Here is a 12,635-nt window from a genome sequence, read left to right as displayed (position 1 = left end):
GATAAAAATAAATAAAAATTTTCTTACTATTGAATTATACTTGACAGACAAAGTTATATTAGGCTCAGGAGCACAATGCAGTGATTCAACAATTCTATACATTATGAAATGCTCACACAATAGGGGTAATTACCTGATTTCTCTTTGTTCCAGGGCCATGGACCAGGACTTATTTTCATGGATGACTTATTCCTTTACTCTTTCTTCAAATTCAGAAAGTACCTGAACCACCCAGAAGAGAGAACTTTTTAAAAATTTGTTAAATAAAATAGATTTATCAAGTAACTATTTTTCTATTTTATTATATACTGCTTGACAGCTGCTCCAAGTAGCATTAATTTTAAATATATTTTTATAATTTAATTTAAATTTTTATTAGAGAAATACACATACTCAGATTTTAAGAAGGCTTGTAATGAAAAGTAGTAGCCTCTAACACATTCATCCCCGCCATCATCCTTCTCACCAGAAGGAACATTTACTTATTTTTTAAAAATTTTAAACAATGTATTATTCACAATGTTCTGCACAAAACTAAAATTGTTCTGGACATACCAAGAAGCAGAAAAGAGTGAACACCAAATCAAGAAAAACAGGAATTAATAGAAACTGACCTCAAGACGTGTAAACTGTTGGAATTAGCAGAAAAACTAAAAAAATGCTCAAGTCCCCCTCCTCTCCTGCCCTCACTACCACAATCATTCCCATTGATGTGTGTGTATCTGTGAGGGTTTGGTTTTGTTTTGTATTTTATTTCTTTTGTTTATTTAATTCCAGTATGGTTCACATACAGTGTTATATTAGTTTCAGGTTGCAACCTAGTGATTCAACAATTCTATACATTACTCAGTGCTCATCCTAATAAGTGTACTCTTAACCCTTTACTTATTTCTCCCATCCCCCACCACATCCCCTTAGGTAACTATCTATTCTCTATAGTTAAGAGTCTGTTTTTTTGGTTTGTCCCCTCCCCCACACTTTGTTCATTTCTTGTTTCTTAAATTCCACAAATGGGGGCGCCCGGGTGGCACAGTCCTTAAGCGTCTGCCTTCGGCTCAGGGCGTGATCCCGGCATTCTGGGATCGAGCCCCACATCGGGCTCCTCCGCTAAGAGCCTGCTTCTCCCTCTCCCACTCCCCCTTCTGTGTTCCCTCTCTTGCTGGCTGTCTTTCTCTGTCAAATAAATAAATAAAATCTTTAAAAAAATTAAAAATAAATAAATAAATAAATTCCACAAATGAATGAGATCATATGATATTTTCCTTTCTCTGACTGACTTATTTCACTAGCAGTATACTCTCCAGCTCCACCCACATCGTTGCAAATGGCAACATTTCATTCTTTTTTTTTTTCTGGCTGAAAAATATCCCGTTGTATATATATACCACATCTTCTTTATCCATTCATGTATTGATGGACACGTGGGCTCCTTCCACAATTTGGCTATTGTAAATAATGCTACAATAAACACAGAGGTGCATGTATCCCTTTGAATTAGTGTTTTTGTATTTTTTGAGTAAATAGTAGAATGATTACTGAATCTTAGAGTAGTTCTATTTTTAACTTTTTGAGGAACCTCCGTACTATTTTCCATAGTGGCTGCAACAGTTTGCATTCCCACCAACAGTGCATGAGGGTTGCTTTTTCTCCACATCCTCACCAACACTTACTGTTTCTTGCGTTTTTGATTTTATCTATTCTGAGAGCTGCGAGGTGACATCTCATTGTTGTTTTGATTTACATTTCCCTGACAAAGAGTGATGTTGAGTTGTTTTTCATATGTCTGTTGGCCATCTGTATGTCTTCTTTGGAGAAATGTCTGTTCATGTCTTCTGCCCATTTTTTAAATTGGATTATCTGAGTTTTTTGGTGTCAAGTTGTATAAGTTCTTTATATATTTTGGATACTAACCCTTAATCGGATATGTCATTTGCAAATATCTTCTCCCATTCAGTAGGTTGTCTTTTATTTTGTTGACTATTTCCTTTTCTGTGCAGAAGCTTTTATTTTGATGTAGTCTCAATACAGAAGAGGCAAGAATATGTAATGGAAAAAAGACAGTCCCTTCAACAAACGGTTTTAGGAAAACTGGACGGCTATAGGTAAAAGAATGAAACTGGCCACTTTCTTATATCACACACAAAAATAAACTCAAGATGGATTAAGGACCTAAAGGTGAGACCTGGAACCATAAAAATCCTAGAAGAGAGCACAGACCATAATGTCTCTGCCATTGGCCATAGCAACATTTTTCTAGGTATATTGCCTGAGGCAAGGGAAACAAGAGCAAAAACACAATCTATTTAATTTTAAGTGGCTGTCAGTTATTTATTTCCTGATAAAAAACATGTTCGCTCTACTATTTTTCCTCCAATTTTACATATTCTTTTATTTTTTTTTTTATGAGAGAGGGGAAGTCAGAGCATGCTCATGAAGGAGGGGAGGAGCAGAGGGAGAGGGAGAGAATCTCAAGCAGGCTCCATGCTCAGCATGGAGACCAACATGGGGCTCGATCTCATGACCCTGAGATCATGACCTGAGCTGAAATCCAGAGTCAGACACCCAGCTCACTGAGCCACCCAGGTGCTCCTCTTTTACATATTCTTAATTACTTTCTACAAATTAGTTACCTTACACCTCTAAAAAGTTGCTTTTTTTAGTGGTTTTTAGCTTATTCTTATCTTATTCACCCATCCTTCACTCTTTCTTAATGCTTGATAGCAGGATAAATGTCCTCTTAAGTTAATACATATGCATCAGGTAATGTATCTGCTCCCTGCAACTCCTCTCTCTTGCTCTCACTCTTTCTGCAAACAGCCCCTCCCTGCAGCTCCTTGGCCTTCTGTTCCAATTGGGATTGGTTGCTCTTTAGGTCTGATGCACAACTATCATCCTGGAACTTCCTTTGCCTTTCTGGTATTGGATTCACTGTTCCCTAGATCCTACATCTTTTTTTGTTAACTTTCCATTGTGTGGAGAACCTCTTCTGAGTAGCTTCCCAATAAAAGCTACATGATAAGCAAAAGTTTTGAAAACTTGGAATGTTTGAAGATGACTATATTCTACCCTCACGTTCATTTGGCTGGGAATTTAATTTTCAGTAGAAAATAATTTCTTCTGGGATTATGAAGACATCTTTCCATTGTCTTCAAGTTCCCATGTATATGTTAAGAAGACTGTTTTTTTCATTCACAAGATTTTGTATATAAACTTTTTTCTCTTTCTAGAAGATTTTAGGAGATTTTCATCATCCTGGTGTTCTGAAAATTCATGTTGATGTGCTTTCTGTCAATATTTTTAAATTTATTGCCTATGATATACAGTAGACTCTATCTGAAGAGTTACAGCCTTCATTTCTGAGTAAGCTCCACAAGATCAGGAATTTTATTGCTTTACTATTTACCGCTGAGTTCTTGTCACCTAGCGTGGGGTCTGGTACGTAGTAGGTACTTACTAAACCTGAACGAATGAATTCATGACTAAATGAATAGGGGAATCTTTTGGTAATAATTTTTTGTTAATTTCCTCCCTCTCTTTTATTATCTGGAACTCTCCTGGTTCTCTAGTTTTCTTATCTTTGTTTTTATTTTAAATCTCTTTGTCTCTGTTTTACTTTCTGTGAAATTTCCTTGGCTTTACCTTCTAAACCTTTGTGTGTGTGTGTGTGTGTGTGTGTGTGTGTGTGTGTGTGGTTTTTTAAAAGATGTTATTTATTTATTTGAGATAGAGAACAAGTGAGCAAGCAAGAGCACAAGTGGGGGGAAGGGTAGAGGGAGAGGGAAAAGCAGGTTCCTCGCTAAGCAGGGAGCCCAATGAGGGGCTCAATCCCAGGACCCTGGAATCATGACCTAAGTGAAGGCAGATACCTAGCTGACTGAGCCACCCAGGCACCACCCCCCCTTTTTTGTGTTTCTAATGTCCATAATATATTTAACCTCTAAGATTTTCCCTTTTGTTTTCAAAATGTTCCTTTTTTTTTTTTTTTAAAGATTTTATTCAGGGGTGCCTGGGTGACTCAGTCTGTTGGGTGTCTGCCTTCAGCTTGGGTCATGATCTCGGGGTCCTGGGATCAAGTCCTGAATTGGGCTCTGTGCTTGGTGGGGAGTCTGCTTCTCCCACTCCCTCTCCCTCTGCTCATGTGCTCTCTTTCTCTCTCATAAATTTTAAAAAAGATTTTGTTCATTTATTTGAAAGAGAGAGAGCACAAGCAGGGGGAGGGGGCAGAAGAAGAGGGGGAGGGACAAGGAGACTCCCTGCGGAGCACTGACCTTGATTCTGCGCTAGATCCCAGGATCCCAAAATCACAACCTGAGCTGAAGTCAGATGCTTCGCCAACTGAGCCGCCCAGATGCAACCTCAAAATGTTCCTTCTATAAAACAGCACATTTTTCTTGTTCTAAGAATATCTTATGTCCTATAGAGGATCTTAAAACTTGAGGGTATCACACTTGTTTGCTTGTTTTACTTTAATTTACTCAGAACTTAGGTGCAAAGATTAGTTTGCTTCTTTTTGGTTTACCCCTCTGGGGTTTTAGGTTTCAGCTTTTTTCTATTCTGCTAAATTACTTAGCCCTCCTCCATCTGCTTTCTACATTCTCTTCTCTGTTGTAGTCTTTTTATTTTTTAGTCCTTTTATACTTTTTAAAGATTTCTTAATTGCTATTTTAGAGAAATTATGAAAAGGAACATGATAAGTTTATATCTCAACCTATTAGTTTAACTAGAATTTCCCACTACATTTTCAGTGAAAACTTTAAAGGATTAGATTAGGTAACTTTTTTATAAAGACTTGAGCACAATGTGGGAAAATAATCTTGATCATGAAGATGGTGAATGGGTTATTATCGTTTTTAGACAATAAAATACAATGTTTTAATAAACTGTCATAGCATATTATGAAAAGTTACTCTCCTGGATTTTATTTAAAAGTTCTAGTGAACTTTTTGAGGATTTATACCACTTTTGATGGCCTTTGCAAAAATTCTAAGACAAAGTAATACTAAGCACTTGTCTACCCAAAATAGGGAGGAGAGGAGGGAAAAATAACATCTCTAAAAATTATTCTTCTGTATATATTAAACATAGAAACAACAACCCAAGGACATTGCAAATAGTGCTTTCATTTCAGCATAGCCCCTCTGACGGCAGATTATTTTGCTCCCTCCTGGTGGAGCTGTCTGCAAGGAGTTTAATGAATCAGCCTGAAACCACTGATGCCAAAAGAAAGTGCAAGGAGTCATTGTATACAGTGATCATGTCCTAGAAGTACAGTTTATAAAGTCAAGATAAAATCTTGGTTTCCGTATTGTATGGAGCACCGGGTGTTATGCGCAAACAATGAATCATGGAACACTACATCAAGAACTAATGATGTACTCCATGATGACTAACATAACATCATACAAAAAAAAAAGAAACAAATTAAAAAAAAATCTTGGTTTCCCTCTATAATCTAAAGCAAGCAACGTCTACAGCAGTGGTCTGTCATTTAAAAACAACTTACTTATAAATAGTTAATATATACACATATATTAAAAAGTTCAGTAGTGCTAAAGACTTCTAAAAATGTTTACCCCCAGGCGCCTGGGTGGCTCAGTTGGTTAAGCCTCTGCCTTCGGCTCAGGTCATGATCCCAGGGTCCTGGGATTGAGCCCCATGTTGGGCTCCCTGCTCAGCGGGGAACCTGCTTCTCCCTCTCCCCCTCCTCCCTGCTTGTGCTCTCTCTCTCACTCTCTCAAATAAATAAAATCTTAAAAAAAAAAAAAAAGAAAGAATAACTAAGAAAACATCTCCTGATGCTTGAGAACAGCCATACTGACCCATGTACACCACACCCTGAAGGTTTTCCAAGTCTGAGTTTGTCCCTCAATAAAAATTAAAAAAAAAAAAAAAAAAGTATGGCTCTTTATCACTTCTTTTAGCTATTTCTTTTGGCATTTACATGCATATTCTAGGAAAATAAAGTATATACAGCCATCTTTTGATTATAATTTTAGGTATTATTAACTCACTTCTTAGTCCAGACCCTCCAAGAGGCAGACACAAAAGTGGGAAATTTATTAGGGAAATGCCTATAAGGAAAAATGGAGAGAGAACCAAGAGAAAACTGAAATGCTATCAGACTGATCTGCAAGTCTTACTAAGTCAGAGAGAGGGAAAGGAGAAAGACTGGGTGGAATCACTTTACAGCACAGAGCAATTCAAAGGAAAGGTCAGCAAGGCCCCTGGGGATTCCTCAAATCATAGTCACCCATTGGAGAAATCCCCTATCTCCCAGAAACCAGTTTACCTTAATATCCCTTTCTCTCTCAGTCACTGCTGGGAGCAGCCCATGGGAAGTATGGACTCCGCACAGATGTAGTGATGGATTTCAAAGCGCAGCGACTAGGCCCGTTGGACAGATATGTTTGTTCCCTGCAGTTGGAAATCTGAGAAGGGACATTCTCATGCCTGCCTCCACTTCCAGTACGACAGGTGAAGATTTTAGTTCTCTTTCACAGACCCTTTCCCCTGTTTTCTTCTCTCCAATATGATGATACTTCAATTTTGATTACATCCATATTCAGGGTTTTCGTTATTACAATTATGTAAAATTTGCTCATCGCTGAGCCAGATAACATGTTATAATTATAGTATTTTTACTGTGTACTTTTTGTTTTTCCTAGAGATAGTAACTACCTCATTTTTTCCTACTTGCTTAGTTTCGAAATTATGGCTAAAGTTTCCCATGTTCCCAAAAGTTTTGCAAAATACCTCTTACTATAAATTTCCATTGTTAAACTTTACAGCAAATCTGCAAAGTTCAGGAGTAGGCTGGTAAATGTTTAACAACTAGCTGTCCTTGGCGGGTAGGGGCAACTGAACTCTGAAGTTTAGCTTTTCCCCTTCCGTTGTGTAAATACAGATTAACACATGACCCATTTCAAGCTACGAGTAGTGATATCACTGAATGCACGGTTGAAAAGAGAAGCACACTGTCTATTCTTGTGAGTCCATACAAGTTGGCTCCGTCACATTACGGAGATAGCCCTCCTGGAACTCCTCTGCTTCCTGCTCCAATCTGGACTTGTCATTCTGTAGGCCTGCTGTAACTTCACCTCTCTTGTATTTCACTGCTTTTCTTCTAATTCTTGCAATAGGTATTTTCTTAGTTTATCCTGTCATTTTGATGAAGTTTATCTTCTGGTTACTTCCTGAGAAAGGCCATGTAGCAGGTTGACAAGCTTTCAATTCTGCTTGCATTTACATTTTCAAGCTTGCATCTCTAAAATGTCTCCCTCTACCCTCTATTTCTTTGATAATTTTCTTGTAGAACTCTAGTTTTAACATTATATCTCCCCAGAATTTTGTAGGCATTGCTCCCTAGTCTTAGCTCCCTAATGTTGCTGTTGAGAAGCGTGATACCATTATCTACTCAAACTTTTTTTTAAAAGGTTTTATGTATGTATTTATTTATTTATTTATTTATTTATTTATTTATTCATTCATTCATTCATTCATTTATGAGAGATCGAGAGAGAGAGAGAGAGCACGAGCACGTGCATGAGGAGAAACAGGGAGAGGGACAAGAAAACGCCACACTGAGCATGGAGCCCAATGTGGCGCTCAATCCCATTACCCTGAGATCATGGCCTGCTATCTAACCTGTAATTGTCAAGAACTCCATTTTGTTCTCTGTTGTTTCCTTTTAATAATATCCTCTTTGTTTCTTGTGTGCAATATATTTTCATATCTCTCCAAGGATATCAATTAAAATTTCAGTTTTTATTTTCCTCTATTTATTGTTGATTTTTAGTCTTTAAAAAATTGTTTATGATCTTTATCTGCCATGCAGGAGGCATAGTTTTCAAATACCTGGCAATCCTGTGTCCCCAGTTCTGAAAAATCAAACACATTCTGGAGACATGGGCTGGTTCACTGTAGTTGTTTCAGAGGACGATTAGATTTTTCCATTTTGGACCCCCAGATGTCAGAATCTATAGACCTTTCCTCTTGTGTGATTTAGTTTCTTAAAGAAATAGCTGCCAATCTCTTGCCTGGGGGATAGCTGGCATTCTGGAGAAGGATGGGGGAAGCGTTCCTCTCTCAACATAGTTTCAACAGTCTTATTATAAAATTTCTTCTAAACATGAATTGAGGTCTTACTGTGTATAGGCACCACGGAAGAGCTGGGAATCTGAAGAAGGAAGGACAAGGTTCCTACACTCAAGGAACTTGATCCAGTAGAGAAGAAGGAGACAACAGACAACTGTAACCCAGTGTAGAAAGGCTATGAGAAGGCTCTGCAAATTGCTCTAGGAACCCTGACAGGGTGTACGTGACTTTGTCCAGAAATGACTAAACACTACCACATCTCCAACTCAGATATGCACAAGCTACACACGCACCTACCTCCCATCCCATTTCCCATGCCACTCACTAGATCACAGTTGTGTTCTCTTGCCTTCCTACCATTAGCTTCATTTCCCTTTTCTTCTGGTGTTCTTAGTTTTCTGGGATTGATTATTTGGTTTCTTCCCAAAAAATCATCTTGTAGATGCAGTATTTAAGGTTAAATTATAATACTGTTCACCCGAGGGGCAAGACATGTGTTAGAAATGGAGAAACTGATTTTATAGAGATTGTTCTATAGATGGTCATAGAGAAGAGGAAGGCAATATGACATCATTAAGGACACCCAAGAAAAATATCCTGACCATAGCTTATTGGAAAATATATAATGTTTTAACTTATAATTGCCGTAGTATTTACTTAAAGTTAACTTTATGATTTTATTTTCCTTTAAATTTATAATAATTTTGTTATAAATGAATGCACTTTACATCAACAGTTTATCTTTAGGTTTTCATGTTTGACCTTTTTACTGTCTTTGAGAACATTGGGATAAGAGCAGACATTTTAGTGCTTCTGTGGCTGACTTGATTCATTCATTAATCCATGAGAACTTCAAACTTAAAAAAAAATATTTTTAAGTAGACTTCATTACACCCAACATGGATGGAGCTTGACCTCATGACCTAGACAGTAAGTTACATGCTCACCGACTGAGCCAGCCAGTTTCCCCTCAAATCAGAAATTTTGAACAGACTTCAAACTTACAGATTTTGAATGAAGTAGCCATATGAATGAGTGCCAGCCAAAATAAAACAAGAGGAGGTAATATATGTCACTTTCAGTCCACAAAAACTTTCACTGGTGATTCACTATCCTCTTATTCCCCCTGCTGAAAACAGAGGACATGCAAGCCCACTAGGAGAACAGACCTGCAAAAAAAAAAAAAAAAAAAAAAAGCTTGGTCTCCTGAATGGACTTCATTTCAATGATAAATAAAATTCTATTCTACAGACCACTGGGATTTGGGGATTTATCTGTTACAGTGGTTACTGCTACCTTAATGGATACTAATGGATACTTCACAAAACTATCTTGCACCTTCATTTATTTAATTTTTTAATTAATATAATTTTAAAAATTTAATTTTTAATATTTAATTTTTTCCAAGCTTGTTTATTTATTTATTTATTTATTTATTTACTTAGTTTGTTAGTTTGTTTATTTATTTATTTATTTATTTATTTAAAGTAATCCTTACACCCAGTGTAGGGCATGAACTCACAACCCCAAGATTAAGAGTCACAAGTTCCACTGACTGAGCCCACCAGGCGCCCCTTGCACATTTATTTATTTAAGAAATATTTAACACCTAATAAATAGCAGGCACTGTATCAAGTCATTGAGATACAGTAATAAATAAGACGGATAAGGTGCTTGTTCTCTTGGAACTTACATTCTCATGGAAGGGAGACAACCATTAAACGAGTAAGCAAATAAATAGGAAACAGGTGTCAGAGTAGGAGGTGCTAGGAAAGAAGACTGGCAGGATGAAGAGGCTGATTTAGATGGGCTGGTCATGAAAGGACACCGTGAGGAAATGACATTTGGGCTGAGACTTGAATGGTGCCTCAGCTATCTTTCTTTGGACAAGAAGCATTTTTCAAAATGAAAACCTCCTCTCTAAGATCCTTTCAAAATAAGCCTTTCTCTCCTGGATCAGAGTACATGCCAATGAATGATCCGAAATCGCTCCCTAACATTAGGGTAGCTAACTGATTCCACAGCTAAAGCAGTAGCAGCCCAACAACGATCACCTGACTTGACTACAGTTGTTTTTGACAATCCCACAGCCTTTGATTACCTAATTGCTGAACAAAGGGGCATTTGTATAATCATAAATCCACATGTTGCACATGGATAAATGCCTCTGGAGAGGTAGAAATTCGATTACACAAGATCAGGGAACAAGCCCGCTGGTTATAACAAGTCTCATCTATTGACCCCCGACTTTTGACCTATTTACCTGGTTACCTTCCGGTTCGGGCTTCTGGTTTAGAACCATCATAAAAACTAGAATTGTCATACTACTTTTGATTCTGCTTTGCATAATTATTTTTAAGTCTTCTGCCTGTTGCTTGTCAAATCTTTGTAGAAATTATATATTCAGTAGGGTGACACCAGCTCCGTGCTTTGATACCCTCTCCAAAATTTATGACCTTGACAAGATATAGACTTTGGATAAGAAATGCCTGAGAGTTCTCTTTCCTAATCACCCTTGTTTTTTTGGTTTTGTGTGTGTGTGTGTGTGTGTGTGCTTTGCCCAGGGGTGAGTGTGAACAAGTCCTCCCCTACCACAAATTATGCAGTTGAGTTTCCCGCATTTGGGGAAATCTCAAGGGTCAGCACATCTGGAATGCAAAGGATGAGTCTCACTGTGGGAAAATGACCTTCATGATCATGGTATCTCCCCTACCAGGTTAATATCCTAACTTTCCTTGTCACCAAATATGGCCTTAAATGTTTTCCAACTTCTATGCACTTGCCCTCTGATGTGGGACATAACAACCGGCAAAGGTCCTTCCTGGCACCAAAGGACAAAACCATCAAATGCAGAAAACCAAACTCTGGACCAGTGATGCTTTGGAGAAACATCTTCATCAAAAGGGGGAACTGCGAAACTGAATAAAGGAACCTCATTTAAAGTGGAATAAGGAGGCCAGAAGGGGAAGCCCTTACACCCTACTACTGGACATCAATTGCAGACCCAACAGGAAGAGACATACCTTGCCTCCTTGCCCAGCAACAAGCTCAACCAATAAAAAAATACCACAACCCAGCCAAGCAGAAACCATCACCACCCTAATCTCTTGCTTTCCTCCAAAGGAGTCTAATTCAAAGCAGCCCCTCCCAGCTTCCTCCTTTTCTCTATAAAGTAAGGCTTCTGTCCCTTCCTCTCCAGACTTGCTTATGGTTTGCCATAGCTTGCATGTCTCGAATGGCAATTCCTTTGCTATTTCTGGAAAAAAACATTTTGCTGGTAAAATAACTGGCGTTTTAACCAGGGTCAACCACCCTGAACAGAATCAATCTTATATTTAAAAAGATGAATTTAGCTGCTAGGGGCCCAGGAGGAAGCCGCGAGAACAGTCAAGAGGCTGTTGCAATAATCCAGGCAATGCAAGACAATGACTTGGACCAGGGCAGCAGCAGAGGACACATGGCATGGAGGGGTTGAGTAACAGATGTGGTTTAAGTGAAGAGTGGACAGGATTTACTGATGGTTTCAATATGAAGATGGGAAAGGACAGTCAATGACAACTCCAAGGATTTTAGTCTGAGAATCAGAAGGATGAGGTTGCCGTCTACTGTGATAGAAAAGACCACAAGAAGAGCAGGTTTGAGAACGAATATTAAGGGCCTGGTTTTGGAAATGTCAAACTTGACATGTTAGACATTATATGCATTACCTTATTAATTGCCAAAATAATTCTGAAAGTATGTATTGTGGTCAATTTCATCTTATAGATGAGAAAACCAAAGTTGAGAGAAGCTAAGTTGCCCATCCTCACACACTAGTAAATGGCGGAAACAGATTAGAACCGAGTCTTTTGGAATCCAAAATCAGGGTTCATTCCACCACCAATCTGTGCTACTGATTTCTACGGACTATTTTTCACCTCTTTTTCTAGGACCTAGAACTTCTCCAAGTTGCTTTCAATACAAAGTCTTGTTAGTAACTCTCCATCTCTGGTACCTGGTTACTACATACAGTGTGATGATTAAGCATAGGATTGTGTGAGGACCATGCACGGCAGAGAGGGCTAATCATCCAGTTCCCCCTGAGTTTCCGATGTGTTCATGACTGCTTCGCCGGGCACTAAATTCTCAGCTCCCCTTACAGCCACGTGTGACAATATGACTAAGTTATGGCTGAACCAGAGGAACGGAAGTGGTATATGTGACTTCCAGATCATAGAAAGAAGTTGCTTTCCTTTCTCTTGCTCTTTCCCACTTCCTCTGGTCTGGCACCAGGACGTGCTGGAGCACAAGGCATACACCCTCAGAAAAGGTAGAGCAAAAGAAAGCGTCCGGGTCCCTAAATGATACTGTAGAGCAGAGCTGGCTTCTCCTGGGCCATCCAGCAGCTTAGACTTTTAAAGTAAGAGAACTTAAACCTTCTCTATTGTGTAAGCCAGCATTAAGAGCAGCTGAACTACTGTCTTAGCTATAGATAACACAGAGCAGTCAATATACCACAGCTTCCCAGATAGTATGGTACAGTGGTTAAGAATACAGGCTCT

General features: G+C 38.5%; 1 non-coding gene across 1 annotated transcript; it reads right to left on the bottom strand.

Annotated features, from left to right (window-relative positions):
• Positions 1-10,655: 10,655 nt before the first annotated feature.
• On the bottom strand, positions 10,656-10,818 carry LOC123789878 (U1 spliceosomal RNA). The gene has a single exon (XR_006778941.1). It is a non-coding gene; the product is annotated as a U1 spliceosomal RNA (small nuclear RNA).
• Between the last annotated feature and the right edge of the window lie 1,817 nt (positions 10,819-12,635).

Source organism: Ursus americanus, chromosome 8 (genome assembly GCF_024610735.1).
Source record: "Ursus americanus isolate L20-20 chromosome 8, mUrsAme1.1.p, whole genome shotgun sequence".
NCBI lineage: Eukaryota > Metazoa > Chordata > Mammalia > Carnivora > Ursidae > Ursus > Ursus americanus.
The sequence above is the reverse complement of the archived record's forward strand: the minus strand, read 5'-3'. Positions and strand labels throughout refer to the sequence as shown.